This window comes from Theropithecus gelada, chromosome 16 (assembly GCF_003255815.1).
Source record: "Theropithecus gelada isolate Dixy chromosome 16, Tgel_1.0, whole genome shotgun sequence".
Lineage (NCBI taxonomy): Eukaryota > Metazoa > Chordata > Mammalia > Primates > Cercopithecidae > Theropithecus > Theropithecus gelada.
This window is the reverse complement of record NC_037684.1, coordinates 38633002-38660843: the sequence shown is the minus strand read 5'-3', so window position 1 is coordinate 38660843 and position 27842 is coordinate 38633002. Positions and strand designations below refer to the sequence as shown.

The 27842-nt window shown below is 46.1% G+C and overlaps 1 long non-coding RNA gene across 1 annotated transcript; it reads right to left on the bottom strand.

The window, feature by feature from the left end:
• Positions 1 to 91: 91 nt before the first annotated feature.
• On the bottom strand, positions 92 to 11446 carry LOC112609977. Its single transcript, XR_003116260.1, has 3 exons — positions 11219 to 11446; positions 10962 to 11051; positions 92 to 591 (listed from the first exon to the last, which is right to left on the bottom strand). It is a non-coding gene; the product is annotated as an uncharacterized LOC112609977 (long non-coding RNA).
• Positions 11447 to 27842: the final 16396 nt, after the last annotated feature.

The following is a 27842-nucleotide window of genomic DNA, read 5'->3' as shown; positions in this document are numbered from 1 at the left end:
GCGACTGAGGCCTTAAATCTGTGGAGGCTAATGCTAACTCTGGGTAGTTAGTGTCAGAATTGAATTGAATTGTAGGACACTCAGTTTGTGTTGGAGAATTGGTTGGTGTCAGGAGAGGAAAAAAATTCTTACTTGTGAATACAGATGCAAAATCCTAAATAAAATATTAGCATTTTTGCTAAGGAATTAGAAAAAATCAAGCATCCATCTAGGATTTATTCCAGGAATACAAAAGTGATTTAATATTCTAAAATCAATCAAGGGAATTCATCACATTAGTAGGAAAAAAAATCATAAAATCATATTGATATATACATAAAAATGATGAGTTGATAGATACATAAAAATGGTGACTTCAGAAAATGTGGTTTCAAGAAGTAACATCAGATTCATTTTTCTTTCCTCCTTCAGAGTACTGTCCGTCCAGTCTAGATTGATTTGTAGGAGAGAACTGCAGTCTGTTCCATGCCTAGCCTGAGCCACGGCCTGTACTACCTGTTATGCTGTAAGACCCTCTGATTTCCAGGACCCTCTGGCTTTGGATTTTGGTTGCCATTTTTGGTTCTGCATGTTTTATACTGATGGTTCAACCTGCAAGACAAAAAAGAGGGAGGTATTATTTAACATCATTATTGACATATTTAATATAATTATTGTGTCAGACACTCTGGTAGGTTCTGGAAGGACAAATGTGAACCCAAGTTTTGGAAGTCTAAGTAACTCATCGAAAGTCCCACTGCTGGTAAATGACAGAGCTGATATGTGAACCAGTCAGTCTGGCTTCGGAATTCATACTCTTACTCATTATGTCACTAACTCTACCTGACCGACCACAATACTAGGCATTAAGTGTCAAATAGATGTAAGTTACACAGGCTGTGAAAGCACAAAGAAAAGACATCAGTTCTGGCTAGGGGTGGGTTGGTTCTGGAAGGCTTTTAAAGAAAGAGTATTTAAGCTGATACTTAAAAGATAAAGATTTTTAACTGGCAGAAAATAAGAATGCATTACTCAGGATAATTTAGATTATGCTGTGGTAACACAGGTTTAACCCAACAAGGGTTTCTCTCTCTTAAGAAAATGATAAGTCGGCCAGGCATGGTTGCTCACGCCTGTAATCCCAGCACTTTGGGGGGCCGAAGCAGGTGTATCATGAGGTCAGGAGATTGAGACCATCCTGGCTAACATGGTGAAACCCCGTCTCTACTAAAAATACAAAAAATTAGCCGGGCGTGGTGGCAGGCGCCTGTAGTCCCAGCTACTCGGGAGGCTGAGGCAGGAGAATGGCGTGAACCTGGGAGGCGGAGCTTGTAGTGAGCCGAGATCGTGCCACTGCACTCCAGCCTGGGCGACAGAGCAAGACTCTGTCTCAAAAAAAAGAAAAGAAAAAAGAAAATGCTAAGTCAAGTTGGGCAATGTCCAGGGCCCTCCCTTGATGTCTTGACTCAGCTCTCTAGGCTGCTACCATTTAGACTTTCTCATTCCATCACATGTGCTCCATCACTGCGCAGGGGAAGAGAGAAAAACATGGAGAATTGGTACTTGCCCTTCAAGGCTTCGGCCTGAAAACCCACACAACACTTCTGCTCATGGCCCATTCATTCTAACTCAGAGAACATGGGCTATTTGGCAAGAAGTTGCTGCTTCTGCTCCAGAGAAAAGGAGCATTTCAGGCTGAGGAACAAGCACGTGCAAAGGCACGAAAGGGTAAAACTGCATGGTATGCAGGGGAGAGCAAATAGATCCAGGACACAACAGGTCTTCAATGCCATTCATAGACAAATGGAAGCTCTCATGGAGGAGCAGCAGAGTCTGCCTTGTTCTGCAAAATTATAGATGGTTTTAGATGTGCAAAATTATAGATGCAAAAAAGGAGGGCATGCAGAGATGAAAGACCAATGAGCTGGTTATAGCCATGCCCTTGGACTTCCCAGCCTCCATAATTGTGAGCCAAATAAGCTTCTTTTCCTCGTAAATTACCCAGTCTCAGGTATTCTGCTGGAGCAACAGATGATCAAGAAATACTTCCTGGCCGGGCGTGGTGGCTCAAGCCTGTAATCCCAGCACTTTGGGAGGCCGAGACGGGCGAATCACGAGGTCAGGAGATCGAGACCATCCTGGCTAACACGGTGAAACCCCGTCTCTACTAAAAAAAATACAAAAAACTAGCCGGGCGAGGTGGCGGGCGCCTGTAGTCCCAGCTACTCGAGAGGCTGAGGCAGGAGAATGGCATAAACCCGGGAGGCGGAGCTTGCAGTGAGCTGAGATCCGGCCACTGCACTCCAGCCTGGGCGACAGAGCGAGATTCCGTCTCAAAAAAAAAAAAAAAAAAAAAAAAAAAGGCCGGGCGCGGTGGCTCACGCCTGTAATCCCAGCACTTTGGGAGGCCGAGGCGGGCGGATCACAAGGTCAGGAGATCGAGACCACGGTGAAACCTCGTCTCTACTAAAAATACAAAAAATTAGCCGGGCGCGGTTGTGGGCGCCTGTAATCCCAGCTACTTGGGAGGCTGAGGCAGGAGAATGGCGGGAACCCGGGAGGCGGAGCTTGCAGTGAGCTGAGATCTGGCCACTGCACTCCAGCCTGGGCGACAGAGCGAGACTCCGTCTCAAAAAAAAAAAAATAAATAAAAATAAAAAAAAATAAAAAATAAAAAATAAAAAATAAAAAATAAAAAAAAAATAAATAAATACTTCCTAGAGGAAGTGAACTTGGAAGGGAACCCATGGTATGGCCAAGCGGAGAAAAAGGAGGAGTAAACCTTTCTGTATCAGCGGGAAATAATCATGCAGGAGAGAGCGCAGTTCAGGCAGAGGCAATGAGGAAAAGTAAGAGAATATGGTCACTAGAAGCACTATAGATGAGTCTTGTGTACTTAGACACTGCAATCCTAATTGCACAGGAGCTCAAAAGGGACAGCAATCATGGGATGGTCCTGTGGTTTGAATGTGACCCCCAAAAGTTTGTGTGCTTGAAACTTCGTTGATAATATATACAATTTGGTGAAGGCAAGAGAATATGATTCCAAGACTTCCTGCCTCTCTGCCAAACCAATAGTGGTAGTCAGTATCTAAAATAGGAAACACAAAAGAAAGCAGCCTGTTTTGAAAGAGAAAAACTTGTTTGTGCCGTGCTCTGGAACACATACACAGAAATGTGTGGGAGACAACTGGAAATACAGCCTCAAGCTCTGGTGTGAAGAGAGGCATCCCAAGATGAGGGTACAAGAGAAGCAAAGGAATGGAGACAGGAAATATCAGGGTATACAGGAGACCTACAGTAAGAATGAAGGTCATTCCTCACCCATTTACTCTGTCCTTGCCACCCTCCTCAGAGTCACCTCCCGCTGCCTGCTACACATCTGCACCTGGAGGGCCCCTCAAATGTAATCAACTCTTTGGCTCTTATCAATAAAATCCAGAGCCATCCATACATACTGCTCTGTCTTCATTGAACTGTTTCAATCTTGCAGTAGCTATTTTTCTGCCATTAATCATAATTCTATGCAGCATTGTATGAGCCCTCAGTTCACAAAGTCCTTTTAATATATATGCACGTAGCCGTCCTCTGAATGAGATCACTGGTTTTTCTAGCCTCAGTGAAACTGAAAAATAGATCATGTCAGTTGTGTGACACTGGGCCAGTTAATTGACCTCTCTGAACCTTAGTATTTTCATCCACTAGGGAAAAAAACATCTAATATCTGCTCCATATATTTAAACGGGTGGTTGGGATCAAATGAAAATAATAGTGTGAAATAGTTGTATAATCCCTATGGGCAATATAGGAACAGTGACAATAGGGTAAGAGTGTTAGTGATAGAAGTTATCGTTGTTGGCCGGGCGCGGTGGCTCAAGCCTGTAATCCCAGCACTTTGGGAGGCCGAGACGGGCGGATCACGAGGTCAGGAGATCGAGACCATCCTGGCTAACACGGTGAAACCCCGTCTCTACTAAGAAATACAAAAAAACTAGCCGGGCGAGGTGGCGGGCGCCTGTAGTCCCAGCTACTCGGGAGGCTGAGGCTGGAGAATGGCGTGAACCCGGGAGGCGGAGCTTGCAGTGAGCTGAGATCCGGCCACTGCACTCCAGCCTGGGCGACAGAGCGAGACTCCGTCTCAAAAAAAAAAAAAAAAAAAAAAAACCGGAAGTTATCGTTGTCACAATATGCCTTCTAGGGACCAGTCAGTAAAGACACATAAGAAAAACTCAGCTAGACAACCTAATGCAAAGAGAGAGATTTAATTGAATACTTTTTATGGATCCAGTGGTATGACTGCTACAAATAAACAGCATAATCGTCGTCCTCTGGGAGCTGGGGTGATAAAGTATACAGACAGAGATGATCAATGCACAGCACAGAATAAAAGTGCGTCTCATGTGAATCATACAGATCCTAATTGCATAGGCGCTGAAAAGGGACTGTGATCACAGTCTGCGTCTATGGGTTTGAGTGTGTCCCCCAAAAGTCCATGTGTTGGAAACTTAGTCACTAATGTAACAGTATTGAGAGGTGGGGCCTTTTAATAGGGAATTAGGTAATAAGGGTAGAGCCTCATAAATGGATTAATGCTGTTTGCGAGTGAGATCATTTCCAAGGAACTGAGTTAGTGCCCTGAGGTCTCTTTGGCATGCACTCACTTGCCCTTCCACATTTCTGCCGTGTTATAATGCAGTATGGAATCCCTTACCAGGGGCCGGGCGCAGTGGCTCACGCCTCTAATCCCAGCACTTTGGGAGGCCGAGGCGGGTGGATCACGAGGTCAGAAAATCGAGACCATCCTGGCTAACATGGTGAAACCCCATCTCTACTAAAAATACAAAAAAATAGCCAGGCATGGTGGCAGGTGCCTGTAGTCCCAGCTACTAGGGAGGCTGAGGCAGGACAATGGCGTGAACCCGGTAGGCGGAGCTTGCAGTGAGCCAAAATCAGGCCACTGCACACCTGGGTGACAGAGCGAGACTCCGTCTCAAAGAAAAAAGAAATTCTTACCAGAAGCTGTCACCATGCCCTTGGTCTTCCCAGCCTCCATAACCGTGAGCCAAATAAGCTTCTTTTCTTTTTAAATTAGCCCATCTTAAACACTCTGTTATAGCAACAGAAAATGGACTAAGACAGATGGTCAATAAATGCTTCCTAGAGAAAGTGAACTTGGGAAGGAGCCCATGATATGGCCAGGTAGACAGGAAGGAGGTGTAGACTAACCTGGATATATCAGAAGAGAGCTGAATCAGAAAAATCCTAATTTCCCCCTCCCTCTCAGCCAGCCTGCTCCTGAAGCTATAAGGCTCCAATCTTCCCAAGGAGGGAAAGAGTATGGAACAATGTCTTATGCCAATACTAAGGAAAGGGATTTCCTATTTCAATCTCTGTTGCTAAACAAGCATTTGCAGCTGAACCACAATCTCAAGAAATGGGCCAAGATCAGGTGCACAGGGAAGGCTCTGAGGAGAGCCTTACCACTCAGCATTCTGGGCACAGTGCCAGCCACTCAGACAGCATACAAAACATGGCTGGGGCTCCTTGTGCAAGACTGACTGCAAGCTTTATCTGCATGGACACTTTCTTGGCTCACAGAATTGTTTTGGAACAAAAGCTATTCATTTCAGCTTGATTTGGAGCCACAGTCCTTGGCTTTCTGCAGTGTCAGGGCTTGGCAGTGTTTCTGGCCACTGGGTCAGCCATGAGGCCAACAGCAGAGAGGGGAGCAAAGGCACAACCCCCAACTGTATTGGGGGATGCTGAGAGGTGGTCCTGCTCTTCCTGGGATGGCCAGGGGACTGAGGAGCCAAGGCTGCTGGAGTGATTCTTTTCAGCAGCAGTCAACGGTCCCCTCCTCCCCAACACACACACACACACACACACACACTCTCTCTCTGTTATGCTAGTTTCTGATGACAGGGCTTAAAGCATCCTCATCCTTTCAGTCATAACTTTTCAGATTATAAATACAGTACTTCATCGGGTGAAATAACCATCTCCTTAGTAGTGAGGCAGAGGCAGCTAAATGGCGGATGGTGGAGTTGTACCTACTTTGCCAGTTAGAAATTTAAACTTCTCTGATAAAAATGACAGTCACTCTATTTCTTTCCCTTTGTGTTTAAAAAAAAAAAAAAAAAAAAAAAAAACTCTGAAGAATTTGCAACTACCCCTCAAAGAAGATTAACAGGAGTTATTTCTAAAAGCACAATCAAGAGGGGCTTTCCAGCGATGGCGTCTCTTTACACAAAGGAGGGATTTGCTGGGAAGAGGGGAGTCTGTGTCGTGAACATTTTTAGGAGTCTTCCCGTGAGGGGACAGAATAATCTTCCTCCAACCATTTCCCATGCAAATTCACTTAAGGGATTCCTTTTTAAATTGTAATAAATCTAAACTACAAAAAATATGACTGACTCCCTGGGTCCGGAATGGTCTTCAAGGGGTGATCTTGGTGTCCACTCACGACGGGAGAAAACCCACCTTGATATTCAAGCTCCCCAGGAAGGGTGCAGCTGTGGCCTTTCTCCAGGCCACCCCTTCTTCTGTCCAGCGTGCATCCCTTCTGAGCTATCTCCTTTCTTGAGACACATTGAAGACCCCCGGTCCTTCCCCATACCGTCACCTCCCCACCCCACCCCACCACCGTTGACCAGACCACAGCTGCCCAGTTCTCCCAGAATCCTGACTTCTCCACAACTATTTCCTGAGGCCTCAAACAAATGCTGCACAAAAGGGTCGTCACTGGGCCGGGCACAGTGGCTCACATCTATAATCGTAGCACTTTGGGAGGCCAAAGCGGGTGGATCACCTGAGGTCAGGCATTCGAGACCAGCCTGGCCAACGTGGCAAAACCCCATCTCTACTAATAATATAAAAATTAGCCAAGTGTGGTGGCAGTCACCTGTAATCTCAGCTACTCAGGAGGCTGAGGCAGGAGAATTGCTTGAACCCAGGGGTGGAGGTTGCAGTGAGCTGAGATCCCACCACTTCACTCTGTCAGAAAAAAAAAAAAAAGCGTCATCATTGGACTCTCTCTGACCCCATCACAGGCCTAGCATTGCCCCTCTCAGATTCCAGCTGAGTGAGGTATGACATTGAACATTTTAAAGAACTCAGACAGTCACTAAAAGTATCAGAAAGTGATAGTCTCAATATTCCATCCATCCCATAGTCACGATTTCTTCTCATAGTAAGTGGGCGTCACGCTCTACAAGATTTCGGGGACTAGAACTTTCCTGTAATCCAGAGCAGGCTTCCTGGAAGACAATCGTAATTATGTGTTTGCTGTGCAGAGATGTAAATAGTGACCCCAAACCATTGTGCTCTTTTTTTTAGTAGGCAACTCACATCCCAACTATAGCACTGCCAGCCACAGTCCAAATGCCCAAGTCTAATATGCCCTGTTAACTGTACCCAGCCTCAGAAACGTCTCTCCTCTCTATTACATTCTCAACGACCCGTTTAATGTGTCTCCCAGGTTTTTCAGGCCCTGCCTCCAGACACATAATTGCCTACTGGACATCACCATCTGGCTCTGACCAACAGCTGACACACAATAGATCCAAGCCAAGTTCACGTTCCTCTTCTACCTTTGTCCCAACTCTCTTCCTGGCACTCTATCTGCCCTAAGAACACATCCTCAAGACCCAGAGAAATCACCACCATATCTTTCAGAACGCTTTCTTGACATTCCACCCAGGAAAAAGTAAAGGCCCACACTTAAGCACCTTCTTTACCCTCCAGCTGTCTGCATGGCACCTGCGCCATGCCACTGAGTTGATACACATGGCCATCTCCTACCACTAGACTACAAGTCACTTGAGAACAGGGACTGTGTCCTGAAGGTCCTGAAGTCTGTGTTATTACAGCGCCTCACTATACCTGACACATAGTAGATGCCCAATAAATGTCTGTTACATGGAGGAATGAACCAATGATACAAGCAATTCTAAACTCCGCCCAAGCCTTATTAAGACCCTTCCTTCCCGTAGCCCTCATCTAAGTTCAACTCTCTTCCTGGAACCCCATCTGCTGCAAGAACACCCGCACATCCCCAAGTTTTCCTTAAGTCAAATAGGAAAGCATTTTAGAAGTCCAGATGGAAATTTTTCCACCTCACCCCAGGTGGTCAGGGCTGCGGGAACACAGGAAATGAGAGGCTAGGCTGAAACAAGAGCCCTGCATGTGCTGGAGGCCACAGCAGGTTGCCCAGCCCTGCTGTTTAGTTCACTATGTGTCACCAGCTAACACCCCCAGGCAGAGCCACTGGACAGGGGAATTCTTCATCTCCTTCTACACATTAAAAAAAAAAAAAAAAATCTACGTATGTATTTTTGAGACAGTGTTTCACTCTTTCACCCAGACTAGAGTGCAATGGTGCAATCACAGCTCACTGCAGCCGGGACCTCCTAGACTCAAGCGATCCTCCAACCTCAGCTTCTCGAGTACCTGGGACTATGGGTGTGCACCACCAAACCTGGCTAATTTTTTTTTTTTTTTTTCTGTAGAGACAGTGTCTCACTCTGTTGCCCAGGCTGGCTGCAAACTGCTGGGCTCCAGCCATCCTCCTGCCTCAGCCTTCCAAAGTGCTGGAATTACAGGCATGATCCACCATGCCCAGCCTCCACCACATTTTAAACAAGTCCAGGCATCAGAGGTGGGCACCAGCTTGGCTGGTTGGCATCAGCTTGGCTGGTAGACATACCTACACAAGGCTGCATTGAGGGTGGGACATCACAGGAGAGATAGGTGTGAAAGCCTCGACAATCACAGGAGAAGGGCCTTCTGACCAGCACCACTCCCTCTGACCCCATGAAAAGCTGTCATTTCCTAGGTGACTGGAGTTGCAGACAGCACAGAAAGACACTGCGTGAATCCTCTCGGCTCAGGGAAAGAAATATATCCCATCCATTCCTCTGGCTTCTATTAGAGTCCTCGTTTGAATGTAAATCTGGCCACTTCACTCACCTGCTCTTTGGGGGAAAATAGCACCACCTTTGTAAGGCATAGACCTTTCCTTTCCATCCCTGCCTGCCTGTCCCACCTCACACTCCCCTTGTACTCTATGCTCAGCGAACAGCAATCAGCGTGCCCTCAGACATGCCAGACTCATACATCGCTGTGCTTCGGCAGCCACGGTCTTCCTTCCTCTGCCCAGCGGAAGCCTCAGGATCCTCCAAGCTTCAAGGCTCTCTCTTCATAGATGACTACCCCGACTCTTCATGTAGAATCGGAAGCTCCCTCTCACCACAGTCTTAATTTTATGTTTCTCCTGGCTGGGCACAGTGACTCATGCCTGTAATCGCAGCACTTTGGGAGGCTGAGGCAGGCAGATCACATGAGTTCAGGAGTTTGAGGCCAGCCTGGGCAACATGGCAAAATCCCATCTCTATTACAAATACAAAAAAAAAAAAAGAAGAAAAATGAGCCAGGCATGGTTGTGCCTGCCTGTAGTCCCAGTTACTTGGGAGGCTGAGAAGGGAGAATCACTGGAGCCCAGGAGGTCAAGGCTGCAGTGAGCCGAAATCACGCCACTGCACTCTAGCCTGGGCAACAGAGTCAGACTTTGCCTCAAATAATAATAATAGTAATAATAATAATAAAATAAATAATGATGTTTCTACAATTGTAGTGAGACCAGTTTTTCTGTATCATGTCAACAGTTCTTCCAGTGTTAGTCCTTACCAGCCTCAGTTTCCTTACCTGTAAAATGGAGATAATAATTGAACTACCCTTTCACATGGGTGGGAAGATTGATCCCCGAAAGCGGCTGGTGCCTGGGGAGGTGGGACAGGGCAAGTAAGGTGGGCAACACAGGGCTCATTCACGAGCAGCAACCCCTGTGGGCCACCTGAGTTCTGCCCTACTGGGAGCCTTTGGGAGAAACAACGTAGAACACCCTCAGAAGGCCCCCCCCCCCCCGGGGGCGGGGAGGAAGCTTGGTACTTTTTATCAAGCAACTATTTTTCACTATCAGTTGCAGGTTGATCCAGGGGGCATCCACTCCCTGGCACTCTGGCCACATGTGTGGCAGTCATGTTCCTATGACCAGAGAAAACCCCCTGAGTAGAGAGGCTCAGGCACTTCCCGTGTAAGTCCCTGATGCTGGGTGGGATGTCGACACCGTCTGATGTCATTCACCTGCAGCTCTGCCATTGGCTGGCTGAGGGAGCTTCGCTCCTCTAGAAGGTAGATATATCTGGCCAGGTGCAGTGACTCATGCCTGTAATCCTAGCACTTTGGGAGGCCGACGGGGGCGGATCACTTGAGGTCAGGAGTTTGAGATCAGCCTGGCCAACATAGTGAAACCCCGCCCTACTAAAAATACAAAAATTAGCCAGGTGTGGTGCTGCACACCTGTAATCCCAGCTACTCAGGAGGCTGAGGCAGGAGAATCGCTTGAACCTGGGAGGTGGAGGTTGCAGTGAGCCAAGATCGCACCACTGCACTCCAGCCTGGGTGACAGAGTGAAACTCTGTTTCAAAAAAAAAAAAAAAAAGTAGATATATTTGATTGGGGGCACCCTAAGGTACCTTGTGGTGGGCCCAGTCCTCCATCAGCCCACATCCCCCAAGGCTGGGCACTGTTAAGCTGCCCTTGGGTGGGCCACTTAGCCTCAAGGGACTTTGAGGGCAGGAGCCATGCTCATTTTGCTCATCACTGTGTTCCTGGTACCTCGAGCAGTGCTCAGCAGATGCCAGCCTCCAAGTCCACATTGGCTGCCTGGCTGACAGAGAGCACGTGGTGCAGAATGAGGTTATAGCAAAGGAAACCCTGACATTCAACCTCAAACCTAGCCCCAGGACCCCAAGCAATGCAAGACCATGACCACTGCCTTTGCATCTGTGAGTAGGTTGTGGTGTAAGATACGTTTTTAAGATCTATGTGTGTAAGATACGTTTTTAACTTTCAAATATCACACTTTAGATCCAGAAAGGGCAACTTATAGGAGCTTTAAATTCGTAGGTGGCTGTCTGGGTTACCTTATGTGACTCAGAGCTGGGGCGGGCCGCCTGCACTGCAGTCCGTGGATCACTGTCTCGGTCTCCAGGCCCAGGACGCAGCTTGCAAACCTAAATGGAATTGTCTTTATCACAACTCACACCAGTCACTTAATGAAATTGAGCTGCACAAAACGACCCAAAGGGGTGCCCTCCACTCCTGCCCCACGTGTCCTCGTAGGCTTCCCAGATGTGGTCCCCGCCCGCCTCCCAGGGCCCAGGTGAGGGACCAGGGTTACCTTTTGGAGAAATGCCATCCTCGGCCTGTACTGCCGGCCTTGGTATCGGATTTTCATTCTGGCCCCTGGATGGATTCACAGCCAGAGCACCAGTGGGAGACAAGAGGAGAAGCCCCCCAAGTTCGAAAGGCAGCCTGGCTCGCTCCAGCCCTGGGCGTCGACGGGGAGGCGGCTGGGCGGGGAGGGCGTGGGCCGGGCCCCCCGACACTAACTAGGCGCCTCCAACTTGGAAAGCAGCTGGAATCCGCGCCAGCCAATCCGCGAGCGGCGCCGCGGGCTTATTAGCATGTGCTGCGCGGGCGCCCACCTGCCGCCAGAGGGCACTGTCCGGCCCCCGCCGGGACCCCGCCGAACGGCAGGTGAGACCCGCAGGGCAGGGCCCCGGGGCGGGGGTGGAGGGGCCGGGGAGAAGGAGGAGGGAGAGGAGGAGGAGGGAGAGAGGGTGGAGGAGGAGGAGGAGCTGTGGCGAGGAGAGAGAGGAGGATCTGTGGCAGAGGGCGAGCCATAGACTGCACCACTAAGGACTGGGGAAGTGAAAACAGATGTAACACGCTTTGGCTCCCTGGCTAGCCAGCCCCCAAATCATTGAATGGCACTAAGCAAATTATTCGGTTTTTGCCATTAAAATGGCAAGCCACATTAAAATGGCAAGCCACAATTACTTTTGCACCAACCTAATGTTTAAACTTTGTCAGCATCAGTTTCCCCAGCTAACACGAGAAAAGCAAGTGGTTAGGAAATGACTCATGTGCTGTGAGGACTGAATAAATATCTGGGTTAAGGACTGGCAGTGGGGTGTGCTTGGTGGCGAAGAATGCTGCTCACGGGCCAGATGGGCTGGCTCTGAGCCCTGGATTTGCCATCTAGCTATAGGATCTCAAGCAAGTTATGGAAGCTCTCTGGGCTTCCTTTGTCTCATCCGATGAGTGAGAATCACTGCACCCTCCCCAGGGGGCGGGCAGCGGTTTGTTTGGTTCTGGTTTTGGTTTTAAGATTACTGAGCTGATTCATGTACAAGCACTTAGAACTATGACTGACACTTGGTGAATGTCCAATAACCAATAGTTTCTCTCTTATGTCTCTTGGGACTCTAAAAAAAAAAAAATTTTTTTTACTAGGCGTAGTGGTTCCATTATATACATAGTCTGATATACTGATATATATATATATATATATAAAATTCTGAAAATAATTCTCAGAGTTCTCAAAATAATATGAAAACTGTTGGAGTCATAACTGGAGGTAAAGTATAATCTCTGGAATCAGATTACTTGGGGTAAAATATCAACTCTGTTACTTACCCTCTGTGTGACTTTGGGCAAGTTCCTTAACCCCTCTGTGCTTTGATTTCTGTAAAATGAGGATGGTGCAATGACAGGGGACAAAAGAGTAAAGAATCAATAAATACCAGTTGTTGTTAGTATTATCAACATTAAAATCTTTAAAGACAGTTTAAATATGGAATGCTAGCTACATCTCCGGCAGGAGGAGATTTTCCAGGTTTAACATTCAGGATCAGGGACGTTCCCATCTTTTATTTCTAGAGCCAGGTGGCCTGAGCATGGCAGACAAAGCTGATGTCAGATGGAGGCATGTGGGCATTTGTCATAAGAGGTATGCTCGGAAGATATGTCTTCAGATCATCTGCGTCTCATTCCTATGGAAGAGCCATGTTTCCACCAAGCTACCGAGACATCTTAGCTCTAGGTTAGAGTACTGGAATAAAAGTTTCAGAAATGAGACTCTGAAGTCTGGTTGACTCACAGGGAAATGACTAGGCAGAAAGCCCTGAGATGTAGCTTCCAGCCCTAGCTTGGCCACGGCCACAGTGAATGACAACGTGGAAACCAGGTTTTCAAATTTAGTTGAATCGGTTCAGCAAAGCAATTTCAAAATCATTTCAACTTTGTGTGTTTCTGTGGTTGGTTCCCATATTCTCTTATTTTGCTAATTTGGGCTTTCTGTCTCTTTTTTTTTTTTGAAATGGAGTCTGGCTTTGCAGCCCAGGCTAGAGCACAGTGGCATGATCTCAGCTCACTGCAAGCTCCACCTCCCGGGTTCATGGCATTCTTCTGCCTCAGCCTCCCAAGTAGCTGGGACTACAGGCCCAGCTAATTTTTGTATTTTTAGTAGAGACGGGGTTTCATGCTGTTAGCCAGGACGGTCTCGATCTCCTGACCTTGTGATCCACCCGCCTTGGCCTCCCAAAGTGCTGGGATTATAGGCTTGAGCCACCGCGCCCAGCTTCTTTTATTCTTAATGAGGTTAGATAGGTTTTTTTTTTATTATAATGAGATGCATGTATTATTTTTCCTTGAGAATCAGGTTTTTTTTGAAAGTTAGAACTTTAGGTCGGGCACGGTGGCTCAAGCCTGTAATCTCAGCACCTTGGGAGGCTGAAGCAGGTGGATCATTTGCGGTCAAGACCAGCCTAGCCAACATGGTGAAACCCATCTCTACTGAAAATACAAAAATTAGCTGGGCAGTAGTGGTGCATGCCTGTAATTCCAGCTATTTGGGAGGCTAAGGCAGGAGACTCACTTGAGCCTGGGAGGCAGAGACCATGGTGAGCCAAAATCGTGCCAGTGCACTCCAGCCTGGGCGACAGAGTGAGATCCTGTCTCAAAAATAAATGAATAAATATAAATACATAAATAAAAGTTAGAACTTTAAAATTATTTTGTCACCAGATATGTATGCAGTTTAGTTAACAAATATGAGGGGGCCCTGTAAATTACAAATATCTTTAGGTATATAGAGTGACAGCTTATGTCAGGTTGCATTTATTGTCCTGAAATAGCTAATGGTGCCCTCTTGCGCTCTCAAAAGTGACTATGTTTAGGCCGGGTGCAGTGGCTCATGCTTGTAATCCCAGCACTTTAGGAGGTCAAGACAGGTGGATCGCTTGAGCCCAGGTGTTTGAGACTAGCCTGAGCAACATAGTGAGACCCTGTCTCTAGTAAAGAAAATTATTTTATAACTAACACAAAATAAAACAAAAAAAGTGACTATGTTTGGATGATAACTCATGTGGCTACCCTCATCACATGCTAATTTCCTTCTCTAACAATTATCAAACCAGGCCTCCTTGTTTCCTAGATGAGGGAGACACCCATGGTGTGCTGGAAAGTTAATATGACTAGGACTTGTGACACTTGGATTCTAATCCCAGATCTACTGATTGATTAGGGAACTTAGATAAGGCACATTATTTCTCAGAGCCACATTCACTGATCAGACGTGTTCAGTGTTTCCCAAAGTTTGCTGAAGATCAATGTTTCTCAACATTTAATGCAAATGTTCGTCTCCTGAGGATCTTGTTAAAAGTGCAGATTCTGGCTGGGCACAGTGGCTCACACCTGCAATCCCAGCGCTTTCTGATGCTGAGGCAGGAGGATCGCTTGAGCCTAGAAATTCAAGATCAGCCTAGGCAACAAAGGGAGACCTCCATTTCTAAAAAAATTAAAATAAAAATATGAGTTGCATGCTGTGGCAACTCATCTGTAGTCCTAGCTATTCAGTAGGCTGAGGTGAGAAGATCTCTTGTGACCGGGAGTTTGAGGTTGCAGTGAGCTGTGATCACACCACGGCACTGTAGCCTGGGCAACAGAGCAAGACTCTGTCTCAAAAATAAATAAATAGGCTAGGTGCAGTGACTCATGCGTGTAATCCCAGCATTTTGGGAGGCTGAGGCGGAAGGATTTCTTGAGGCCAGGAGTTCAAGATCAGCCTGGGCAACAAAGTGAGACCTCCATTTCTACAAAAAAATAAAAATAGGAACCGGATGCTGTGGTGTGTGCCTGCAGTCCTAGCTACTCAGGAGGTTGAGGTGAGAAGATAGCTTGTACCCAGGAGCTTGAGTATGCAGTGAGCAATGATCGAGCCACTGCACTCCAGCCTCGGTGACAGAGCAAGAACTTCTCTCAAAAATAAACAGGCTGAACATGGTGGCGCACGCCTGTAATCCCAGCACTTTGGGAGGCTAAGCTGGGAGGACTGCTTGAGCTCATGAGTTTGAGACCAGCCTGGGCAACATGGCTGGTCTCAAGTCAGATGAACACCTTGTCTCTGTTTTTTTTCCTTCTTCTAAAAAAAAAAAACAAAAACAAAAAAACAGGACACATGTGCAGACCATGCAGGCTTTTTACACAGGTATACTGTGCCATGCACCTATTGATCCATCCTCTGAGTTCCCTCCCCTCACCCCCCACTCCCCAACAGGCCCCGGTGTGTGATGTTTACCTCTCTGTGTCCATGTGCTCTCAGTGTTCAACTCCCACTTATAAGTGAGAACATGTGGCATTTGGTTTTCTATTCCTGTGTTAGTTTGCTGAGGATACTGGCTTTCAGCTTCATCCATGTCCCTGCAAAGGACACGATCTCATTACTTTTATTGCTGCATAATATTCTATGGTATATATGTGCCACATTTTCTTTATCTGGTCTAACATTGATGGGCATTTGGGTTGGTTCCATGTCTTTGTTATTATAAATAGTGCTGCAATGAACGTACGTGTGCATATGTCTTTATAGCAGAATGATTTATGTTCCTTTGGGTCTTTGGGTATATACCCAGTAATTGTATTGCTGGGTTAAATGGTATTTCTGGTTCTAGATCCTTGAGGAATTGCCATACTGTCTTCCACAATGGTTGAACTAATTTACAGTCCCACCAACAGCGTTCCTGTTTCTCCACAGCCTCATCAGCATCTATTGTTTCCTGACTTTTTAATAACTGCCATTCTGACTGGCATGAGATGGTATCTCACTGTGGTTTTGATTTTCATTTCTCTGATGATCAGTGATGATGAGCTTTTTTTCATCTTTGTTGGCCACATAAACGTCTTCTTTTGAGAAGTGTCTATTCATACCCTTTGCCCACTTTTCGATGGGGTTGTTTTTTCTTGTACATTTGTTTAAGTTCCTTGTAAATTCTGGATTTTAGACCTTTGTCAGATGGGTAAATTGCAAAACTTTTCTCCCATTCTATAGGTTGCCTGTTCACTCTTATGATAGTTTATTTTGCCGTGTAGAGCTCTCTAGTTTAATTACACCTCATTTGTCAATTTTGGCTTTTGTTGCAATTGCTTTTGACATTTTAGTCATGAAGTCTTTGCCCTTGCCTATGTCTTGAGTGGTATTGCCTAGGTTTTCTTCTCGGGTTTTTATGGTTTTGGGTTTTACATTTAAGTATCTAATCCATCTTGAGTTAATTTTTGTATAAGGTGTAAATTTCTAATTTAATTAATTAAATGTATTAATTTAAATTTATAAACTTATTAAATTAAATTAAATTAAGTAAATTTATAAATTTATTAAGTAAATTTATTTATTTATTTATTTTTAATTTTTTTTTTTTTGAGACGGAGTCTCGCTCTGTCGCCCAGGCTAGAGTGCAGTGGCGCGATCTCGGCTCACTGCAAGCTCCGCCTCCCGGGTTCACGCCATTCTCCTGCCTCAGCCTCCTGAGTAGCTGGGACTACAGGCGCCCGCCACCGCGCCCGGCTAATTTTTTGTATTTTTAGTAGAGATGGGGTTTCACTGTGGTCTCGATCTCCTGACCTTGTGATCCGCCCGCCTCGGCCTCCCAAAGTGCTGGGATTACAGGCGTGAGCCACCGCGCCCGGCCTATTAAGTAAATTTAAATTTATAAAAATTATAAATTTATTAAATTACATTAATAATGTAATTATTTTTAAAATAATTAAAACTTTTTAAAATTTTAATAAATAAATAAAGTACAGTTTCTGATGCAGTAGTTCTGGGGTGAGTCTGAGATTCTGCACTTCTGACAGGCTGCCAGGTGACGCCCAAGCCAACTTCAATCCGAGTAGCAAGATGTAAAAGCAATGGCATGTTAGCTTCTAACAGCTGATATAAAGAAATATAAGAAATGGGGGTACAGGTGGGGTGTATTATAGCCAAACACATTCAGAAGTCTATGTGTTTAATACATTTAAAAAGGATTATTGCCAGACACGGTGGCTCACGCCTGTAATCCCAACACTTTGGGAAGCCGAGGCAGATGGATCACCTGAGGTTGGGAGTTCGAGACCAGCCTGGGCAACATAGTGAAACCCTGTCTCTACTAAAAATACAAAAATTAGCTGGACATGGTGGCAGGCGCCTGTAATCCCAGCTACTGGGGAGGCTGAGGCAGGAGAATCGCTTGAACCTGGGAGGCGGAGTGAGCCGAGAGCACGCCATTGCACTCTAGCCTGGGCAACAAGAGCAAAACTCTGTGTCAAAATAAAAGGGGGGATATTTTTTAGTGCAGAGCTCCCCAAAGCCTCTGACATACTTCCAAATAGAATGACTTAAGCAACTTAGAAAACAAGTTTTTCAGAAAGACAAAAGTGTTTATTTGCAATAGAGGCAAGAGGGCAACTGGTTTTCCCACACTCCTGCTCAATCCCTCTCCCAGATGAACAGATGATGTCTTGCCATACTTAAACTTCATTGCAAAGACTGGTTTCATCCACAGCTCCCTTCACGTTCCCACCCAATCCCTTAGCTTCCATTTTGGACCATGGGACTTGACTCACAGACTGGCAATCAACCTGTAACACGGCCAGGTATAAAAGGATGACCTGAGCCTGGGCAACACAGTTAGACTCCGTCTCTGCAAAAAAATTTTAAAAATTAGCCAGTGGTGGTGGTGCATGCCTGTAATCTCAGCTACTCAGGAGGATGAGGTGGGAGGATCACTTGAATTCAGCAGGTCGAGGCTGCAATGGGCTGTGAATGCACCACTGCATTCCAACCTGGATAATGGAGAGAGACCCTGCAAAAGAAAAAAAAAAAAAAGATGACCTGGACCAATCAACGACATGATCATTCTTGGAAACAGCCAGTTGAGCCAGTTGGTAGAGTTGGACAAATTTGAAAAGGGTGGAATCAGACCCATGCTGAGGCAAAGCCACAAGAGAGCAACATTGTGAGGGAAGTGAACTCTGAGCGGGCAGTGAAAGCCCACGGTAGAAACAGAAGCAGAATGTTCTGTTCCTATATGGAACAGAAGCACAGAGCACTGCAGAGATGCCCCCAAGAGCTCTTAGAAATGGAAGTTGATGGCCGGGCGCGGTGGCTCAAGCCTGTAATCCCAGCACTTTGGGAGGCCGAGACGGGTGGATCACGAGGTCAGGAGATCGAGACCATCCTGGCTAACACGGTGAAACCCCGTCTCTACTAAGAAATACAAAAAACTAGCCGGGCGAGGTGGCAGGCGCCTGTAGTCCCAGCTACTCGGGAGGCTGAGGCCGGAGAATGGCGTGAACCCGGGAGGCGGAGCTTGCAGTGAGCTGAGATCCGGCCACTGCACTCTAGCCTGGGCGACAGAGCGAGACTCCGTCTCAAAAAAAAAAAAAAAAAAAAAAAAAAGAAATGGAAGTTGATACGGTGTGGATGTGTGTCCCCTCCAAATCTCATGCTGAAACGTGATCCCCAACGTTGGAGGTAGACATGGTGGCAGATATTGGATCATGGGGGCAGATTTCTCAAGAATGACTTAGCACCATCCCCTTGGTGATAAGGGAGTTCTCCTTCAGTTACTTCACATGAGATCTGGTTGTTTAAAAGCGTCTAGAACCTCCCCTTTCTCTCTCTTGCTCCCTCTCTTACCATGTGACACATCTGCTCCTGCTTGGCCTTCAGCCATGAGTGAAAGCTCCCTGAGGTCTCTCCAGAATTGCAGGGGATTCTGGCACCATGCTTCCATTACAGCCTGCAGAACCGTAAGCCAATTAAACCCCTCTTCTTCAGGAACCAACACAGAAGGGAAAGACGCTGGGAGCTATTGCTGGGTCAAAAAGAGCAGCTTAGTTTTTCATGATGGTAACAGGCTACAGACTAGAAGAATAATACAGTTACGTTTCAATGAGACTTTTCTGTTTTTTTGTTTGTTTGTTTTTGCGATGGAGTCTTGATCTGTTGCTCAGACCGGAGTGCAGTGGCACGATCTTGGCTCACTCACTGCAACCTCCGCCTCCCAGGTTCAAGTGATTCTCCTCCCTCAGCCTCCGAGTAGCTGGGATTACAGACACACGCCACCACACCTGGATAATTTTTGTATTTTTAGTAGAGACGGGGTTTCACCATTTTCAGACCAGAAGGGAAAAAGTGAACTTTGCCCCCTTCCCTCTAGAAAGCCCAAAGCCAATTTGCAGCCAACTTAAAGCAATAGTAGAAGTTTATTGCCTTTATATCTTCATTCTCTCCAACCTCACCCTATATCCACCCTGGTCTTGACTCCATATTTAATTTTTTTTGTCCTGATTTTTAATTTATACTTTATCATTTTATTTGATGCATCTCCTAAATGCCTTGTCGACTCACTTGTGAAAAGAGACACAACGGCCGGGCATGGTGGCTCACGCCTGTAATCCCAGCACTTTTTAAGAGGCCGAGGCGGGTGGATGACGAGGTCAGGAAATAGAGACCATCCTGGCTAACACGGTGAAACCTGTCTCTACTAAAAATACAAAAACCAAATTAGCCGGGCATGGTGGCGGGTGCCTGTAGTCCCAGCTACTCCGGAGGCTGAGGCAGGAGAATGGCGTGAACCCGGGAGGTGGAGGTTGCAGTGAGCCGAGATCACACCACTGCACTCCAGCCTGGGCGACAGAGCGAGACTCTGTCTCAAAAAAAAAACAAAAAACAAAAAACAAACAAAAAAACAGAAAACAAAAGATACACAGAGACACAACAATAAATAAATGTACCAGATGAGAGCTAAGTGAAGTGATTTGTGTCTGAATGACCATAATCCCAATTCCTCCTATTAATCATCATCACAGGCGTAGAGATAGGTCTATAGAAGCATGTCACAGGATTCACCCAAAACTGCCTCCTGTTAAAAATTAAAATGATTTAGATAACAACATTGATGACACACTGTTTACATTTTCAAACAAAGATGCAAATGGAAAGAATGATCTAACACGTTAGAAAATAGGATTTGCTTCCAAAAGTTCTTGCCAATCTAAGCGTAAGCCAGTGTGCTTTCAGGAACTGATCATATCTCCACTGTGAATCAGCATCTCTGGGCTAAAGTTCAGTGTTACAGTTTCCCACTATTATCTAAAATCATTATAAGAATTAATTGTACTGGGTGCTGTAGCTCACGCCTATAATCCCAGCCCTTAGGGAGGCCAAGGCAGGCAGATCACTTGAGGTCAGGAGTTCGAGACCAGCCCGGCCAACATGGTGAAACCCTGTCTGTACTAAAAATACAAAAAAATTAACTGGGCACAGTGGCCGTAATCCCAACTACTGGGAAGGCTGAGGTGGGAGAGTCGCTTGAACTTGGGAGGCGGAGGTTGCAGTGAGCCGAGATCGCAAGAAACAAGAATCAGTTGTGTGAATTTCTCTTTGAAAAAAAAATTGTGATTCGATACCAATGAGATCCAAACACTGTTGTCAAAGAATTATCCATTCTATCTCTCTACCATGTACAATAGGAGAAATTTCTTTCAAAGTTTAGTACCAAGAAAAACTTAATTTTCCTTAAAAAAACTCAGAATGTTTCTCTGCTCAAGAGAGATGTGTATCATGTTTCTTTCTTCATCTTGACCATCAAATCCTTTCAGACCTGCCATCAGGCTCCCTTGGAATAAACATTTGATTTCTAATTTTCTCCACTCTTTTCCTATTTTGATTCCTATACAATTGGCTTTTACTATCTGGGCTTTTATCTATTGGTAAGCCACAACTTTTTTTTTTTTTTTTAGAATGACTTGGGATATAAATAAACTAAATATATCCTATTTGAATAACAAGTGGAAGACAGCTTGATGAATTGGACAAGGTAGGTGAAAAAAGGGCAAAAAGGAGCAATCTCAATAGTTTTCAAGATAAATAACTATATCAAACTGATTTTTTGAATCTACATTGTTTTACTTTGGTCCAAGACATCTGCTAGAGGGAGAACAGTCTGAAGAAGTGTATTCAGGTTTGATAAGCTTGCTCCTTCTTATCCTTACGTTCTTTTGCATCTTTGTTTAAAAATGTAAACACTGCTTAGAGCACCTCTCTCCATCTAAATCAACTGGCTTTGCTTGACAGTAAAAGGATGTCTTGCTCCCCCAAGCCTGGAACTCTGTTCTTCTCCCTCCACCTCCATCATTTCCAGGCAAGGTGGGCCAGTGAGTAGGTGAGGAAGGGAGGAGTGGGGAGGAGAGTGGGTTTTAGGGATTTCATGGAGAATGATTTGACCGAAGACAGACCTCCTGGTCACCTCCTCCCTATGCTACCCTACAATAAGAGATGTTTCCTCCTTTCCATCCTAAGGAATGGAGTTCCTGCAATGGTAGAAATTTCCCAGAAACACTTGCTAGAAATTATCAAAGACAAATATGGCAATACCATCCCGTCTTCTGACCCCCCTCCCCGTGACACCCCACATGCCTCCTTTAGACCAAAGTCAGATGAATTCTGTTTAATATTGATGTCTCTGCTTTCGCAAGTCTCTTTTTCCCCACTATAAATATTATATGTGTCCCCTACTGAAAATTTAGAAAATAGAGAAAAGCAAATTTTTACAGATGTAATAATATCTGCACGAGGCATGGTGGCTCACATCTGTAGTCCCAGGTACTCAGAAGGTAGGCAGGAGGATCACTCAAGCTCAGGAGTTCACATCTGCCGTGAGCTATGACCTTGTCACTGTACTCCAACCTGGACAACAGAGCAAGACTCCATCCCTAAAAACAATGAATCTGGGAAAAGAAGTCTAAAAGACGTGAAATTAAATGTATGGTAGAAAGGAATGTACTGAGAGTCAGAAGACTTGGATTATAGCCTCACGTCTGCCATAACTATTAATAGCTGGGGTGATCTTGGGCAAGTAACTCATCCTTGATGATTTTTTTTTTTTTTTTACTTGTAAAAGGAAAAAGTTAGGCTGGGCAGACCTGCTCTTCTAGCATTCCAGGATCACAGAATGGTTCAACAGGAGACATAATAATCAGTCTGTCTGGGTTTATATTCCCAGCACTGCCACTTATGAGTTGTTTGACTTTGGGTAAATTTCACAGCCTCTCCATGTTTCAACATCCCCATCTATAAATGAAAAATGATAATATCTCTCACATATTGATGATTTGGTGAATGTCAGCTACTGTTATCTCTCCCTTCCCTTCCCTTCCCTTCCCTTCCGTCCCCTCCCCTCCCTTCCCTTCCCTTCGCTTCCCTTCCCCTCCCTCCCTTCCTCCCTCCCTCCCTCCCTCCCTCCCTCCCTCCCTTCCTTCCTTCCTTCCTTCTTTTTGCAATAGGGTCTTGTTCTGTTGCCCAGGCTAAAGTGCAGTGGTGCTATCTCAGCCCACTGCAACCTCCACACCTGGGCTCAAGCAATCCTCCCACCTCAGCCTCTCAGGTAGCTGGGACTACAGGAGCACACCACCATGCCTGACTAATTTTGGTATTTTTTGTAGAGATGGGGATTTTCCATGTTGCCCCAGGCTGGTCTTGAACTACTGAGCTCAAGCAACTGCCCACCTTGGCCTCCTAAAGTGCTGGAATTACAGGCATGCTATTATTATCTTAAACATGGCCCAGTCTACCTTTCCAGCTGTATCTCATGTCACACAAGACCTCTTTTCTGAAAGCCACATGTCCAATGCTGTCTACCCAGCAACACCGTAACCTCACGTGTCTTTTGGGATCTCAACTTTGTGATATCCGAAACCAAGTGAATAATTTCTATGCACCTACAGTCCGTGTCTCCTTAACTGTTTCCTATCACAGCAGGTAATACCAACACCTACTCACTTGCTCAGCTCAAAGTCCTGGGAGTCAACCAGAGACCTCTTTCTCCCTTACTCCTGAGAGCCAATCAATCATTAAATTAATTAAATCTGTCTCCTTAATGTTTCTTTGATGGATCAATTTCAGTCATCTTCACTGCCACCCACCCTACCAGTGTCTCTTGCCTGGGCAACTCCCACGGTGCCTCACTGGTCTTCCTGCATTTGCTCCTGCCCCACACCTCCTTCCAGCTTCCAATTCATTCCTCCACTGTGGCCGGAGCAGCTTTTTTTTTTTAACTCTGTATTTAGACATTCCACTTTTCTGCTTAGAGGGCTTCAGTTGTCTACCACAGCTCTTAGAAAACAGCCCATTTGTAATGAGTCCCGCATGGCCCCCCAATCTGGGTGCTGCCCACCCCAGGGATCCCCCCCATGCCCCTCTCTTTATGGATCTCTGTGCCCCGGTCACACTGTTCCCTTTCCATTTCTGGAACAATCTCAGCTTCTTTTTGCCTCGAGGCTCTTACGTGTGGCCAAAACTATTCTTCACTTACCTTTTACCCAGCTAACTTCTCATCCTTTGGGCTCCACCAAAATAGAACTTCCTCAAGGGAAAACCTTCCCTCTCTCCCCCTACTAGGTTAGATCCTTCTATTATGCCTCTTTTTAGTCCACTTTCCTTAACCATACTTTTTTTTCGCTTGTAAAAGGAAAAGGTTAAATGTACACCTATGTTCATAGCACCGTGATTCACAATAGCCCGAAGGCGGAAGCCACCCAAATACCCATCAACGGATGACACGACAAATAAAATGTTATATACATGCCATGGAACATCGTTCAGCCTTGACAAGGAAGAAAATCCTGATCCACGCTGCAACGCGGATGAGTTTTATGTGATTCTCCATATTGTCTGTCTTGCTCATTGGCTTGTTCGGTCCCTGCAGGGCAGAGATTTTATTATTCACTCTCTCTACCCAGCACTTGGCTCCATACCTAGCATAGAGCAGTTCCTCCATCAATACACAAAAGAAGAAGATTCAGAGAGAGATGCAGAGACCAGAGATGGGAAACCACACAGCCCCAGGAGCCTCTGTTTCTGCCTGCTGGGTTCCAGCCCTGGAGAAGCTCAGCTGTCCGCTGTCCATGGAGGCACAAACATGTCATTTAAACTCCTTTACTTAAGGTGGCATGAGGTCCTTTTTCTTCCTGGAGAGCTGGAACTTTGCTTTTTCCCTCTTCAAAAGACAGGCTGATGCGAGCCTCATGGGCCAGGTGTGGTGGCTCATGCCTGTAATCCCAGCACTTTGGGAGGCTAAAGCAGGAGGATCACTTGAGCCCAGGAGTTCGAGACCAGCCTGGGCAACACAGTGAGACATCCCCATCTCTACAAAAAATAAAGAAACACAATTAGCCAGGTGTGGTGGTACACGCCTGTGGTCCCTGCTTCTTGGGAGACTGAGGTGGGAGGATCACTTGAGCCCAGGAAGTCAAGATTGCAATGAGTCAAGACCTCGCCACTATATTCCAACCTGAGCAACAGAGTGAGACCCTATCTCAAAAAACAAAAAAACAAAACAAACAAAAAAGCCCTCAAGGCCTTTCATTTAATAGCAAGGGTAATAACCAACACTTATAGAGTCTATCTGTAAAACATTCATATAAAGACCACTCATTTAATCTTCATGACCAGCCCCTGAGGGGGATATGGTGACAGCCTCCTCATTGTTCAGATGAGAATCTGGAGGCAGGTGTGGACTTAGCACAGAACTGCAAAGTAGCGAAGGTCAGATTCAAAACCTGGGTAGTCCAGCTCCAAAGTCCATTGCCGAACCATTATACTGATTGCAATGCCCTGCCCCAAGTGTGGCATAAAAGTGTTTGTAGAATAGACATAAGAGACACGGAGTAGCTGAATGTTAGGGGAAGGCTTGCTCCCCATTCCCCTTTTCCTCCTGGAGTCTGCCCCTTTGCTGGCTGGGCCCTAGGAGAGGTGGAATGACTCACTGGATTAATACATTTGGGAAGAACTATATAATGAAAAATAAATATTATAAATCTAATATAAACTATATTCATATTAATAAAATATTTAATATATTATAAATATAATATATAGCTTATAAAATATATATATAACTGTTAAATTTATTTATTTATTTAATTTTTTTGAGACGTAGTCTCGCTCTGTCACCAGGCTGGAGTGCAGTGGCATGATCTCAGCTCACTGCAACCCCCGTCTCCCAGGTTCAAGCAATTCTCCTGCCTCAGCCTCCCGAGTAGCTGTGATTACAGGTGCCCACCACCATGCCCAGCTAATTTTTGTAATTTTTAGTAGAAATGGGGTTTCATCGTGTTGGCCAGGATGGTCTCATTCTCTTGACCTCGTGATCTGCCTGCCTCGGCCTCCCAAAGTGCTGGGATTACAGGCGTGAGTCGCTGCGCCCAGCCATTAAATTTATACATAAAACATGAATATATAACATATTTATATTAATGCCTTTCCTCTTAGGCATTGAGCTTCCTGCAGACAGCATCTATTCTGCATTACTCCACCCTAGGCCAGCCCCTGCCTGGGGCCAGCGTGACTGTGACCAGGTGGGAGAGTCCACCCCACTCTGACTTTAGGCAGGCCCGTTTGGCTCTCAGACTAAGCTAAGGTCTTCACTTAGCCTGTATCAGAAATGAAAGCGTAGGCCAGGCAAAGGCATGAGGATTGCTTGAGCTTAGGAGTTTGAGACCAGCCAGGGCAACATACTGAGACCCCTGCCTCAGGAAGGAAAGAAAAGAAAGAAAGAGGGATGGGAAGGGAAGGGAAGAGAAGGGAAAGGAAGGGAAGGGAAGGGAAGGGAAGGGGAGGGGAGGGAAGGGGAGGGGAGGGGGAAGGGGAAGGGGAAGGGGAAGGGGAAGGGGAAGGGGAAGAAAGGAAGGAAGGAAGGAAGGAAGGAAGGAAAGAAAGAAAGAAAGAAAGAAAGAAAGAAAGAAAGAAAGAAAGAAAGAAAGAAAGAAAGAAAGAAAAGGAAGGAAAAGAAAAGAAAAGAAAAAGAAAGAGAAGGAAGGGAAGGTAAGGAAGGAAGGGCAGGCACACTCCACACCCATTAGGATCTTAAGGGAGTACTGAGTGGTCTGGGTGGAGGGCTAGGGTTCAGTGCCAGGCCCCTCTGACTCAGACACCCCAAGCTGAATTCCCAGTAGCAGGCACTCAGCCATGAGTTAAAGGATCATAACCCACCTTTACTGGGTGTTTGGGGTCCCCACCTCTCAATTCATTTAATTCTCACAAAAACATCCCTATGAGAAAGCAGCAATTATGATCCACATTTTATAGATGGGGAAACTGAGTCACAGAGGCTTTAAATCACTTGGGGAAACTGAGTCACAGAGGCTTTAAATCACTCGCCCGGGTCCTGTAGCTTTGAATGGTAAGTGGCAGCACTGGAGTTTCGCCCTCGGCAGGCTGGTTCTGGAGTCCACACTCCCAACCCTTCCCAATCCCTGCCTGGGCTGCTTCGGCCAAAGAGACACCAGCTGATGGCCCTCAGAGACACCAGCCACCAAGACCTCCCTAGGGGTCTTAGCATCCCTAATGTTCCTGCTACTCAAGCTCAGCCTTCCAGACCCCCAGCCCCTCCTTCTGCTTCCGGCAGGCATCTCCTTCCGTGAGCAGCAGATGGCGGAACAGGAGCCGGTGTATCCACCCAAGACGCTTCACAACAGGGACTTTCCGGTTCCCACCCCTGCTGCTCTCTGCCTGGGAATGGCAACATCTGGAAGGGTGCAGGAAGATGACTGAGCCAGGATATGCAAAGGAAATGAAAACGGGAGCACCTGCAAGGATTTTGTTTACTATTCCACAAGTTCCACTTTCTTTCTTTAGACAGGGAGTTTCAAATTCCATCTCCTTCAGTCTTCGGGTCCTCCCACCCTGGTGTGAAGACTCTCCCTCAAGTCCCCCAGGTGTGAGACCATTTGCGTTACGTTTCACAAAACATAACTGTGACATCACATCAGGACACTCCCAAGGCTCACCATCCAACTAGGGTCCGTAAACTGTTCATCCCCCTCTTGAACTTGGCAGCTCTTTTTGCGGCTCTTACACATTAGCGCATCTTCTCAAGCTCCTGACCAAGGCTTCACTCCTCTCATTCTTGGCAGGTGACAATGCATTTACTAAGCTAAGCAGCTGGCAGCCTTGACTGCTACCTCCCCCACCACAAATGCATCTTCATCTGCAGTGTTAGAGGGTGATGTATTTCTTTCCTCTTCAAGGCCACCCCCTCCAACTGTGTGTGCTCTCCTCCTATCTCCTTTTTGACCTTGCCCACCCCTATTCTCTTGGTCTATAAATATGCTAAAGTCATTTCTATCCTTTATTTTTTTTAATTTATTTATTTATTTATTTTTATTTTTATTTATTTATTTTTTTGAGACAGAGTCTTGCTCTGTCACCCAGACTGGAGTGCAGTGGCACAATCTTGGCTCACTGCAACCTCTGCCTCCCGGATTCAAGTGATTCTCCTGCCTCAGCCTCCCGAGTAGCTGGAACTACAGGGGCCTGCCACCATGCCTGGCTAATTTTTGTGTTTTTAGTAGAGACAGGGTTTCACCAAGTTGACCAGGCTGCTCTTGAACTCCTGACCTCAGGTCATCTGCTTGCCTCAACCTCCCAAAGTGCTGGGATTACAGGTATGAGCCACTGCGCCTGGCCACCTTTTCTATCTTTTAAAAAATTATGGTCCTCCCTTCCCTGCCCTCAGCTACCACTTTTATCTGTTTGCTACCACGCTATCTGTTTTCAGCCCTTCTCTGTGCCTTCTGGGCAGTGGTTGTCTCTTGCTCTCCTCCCATCTACTCCCTAATCTGGGGCAATCTGGAATTGG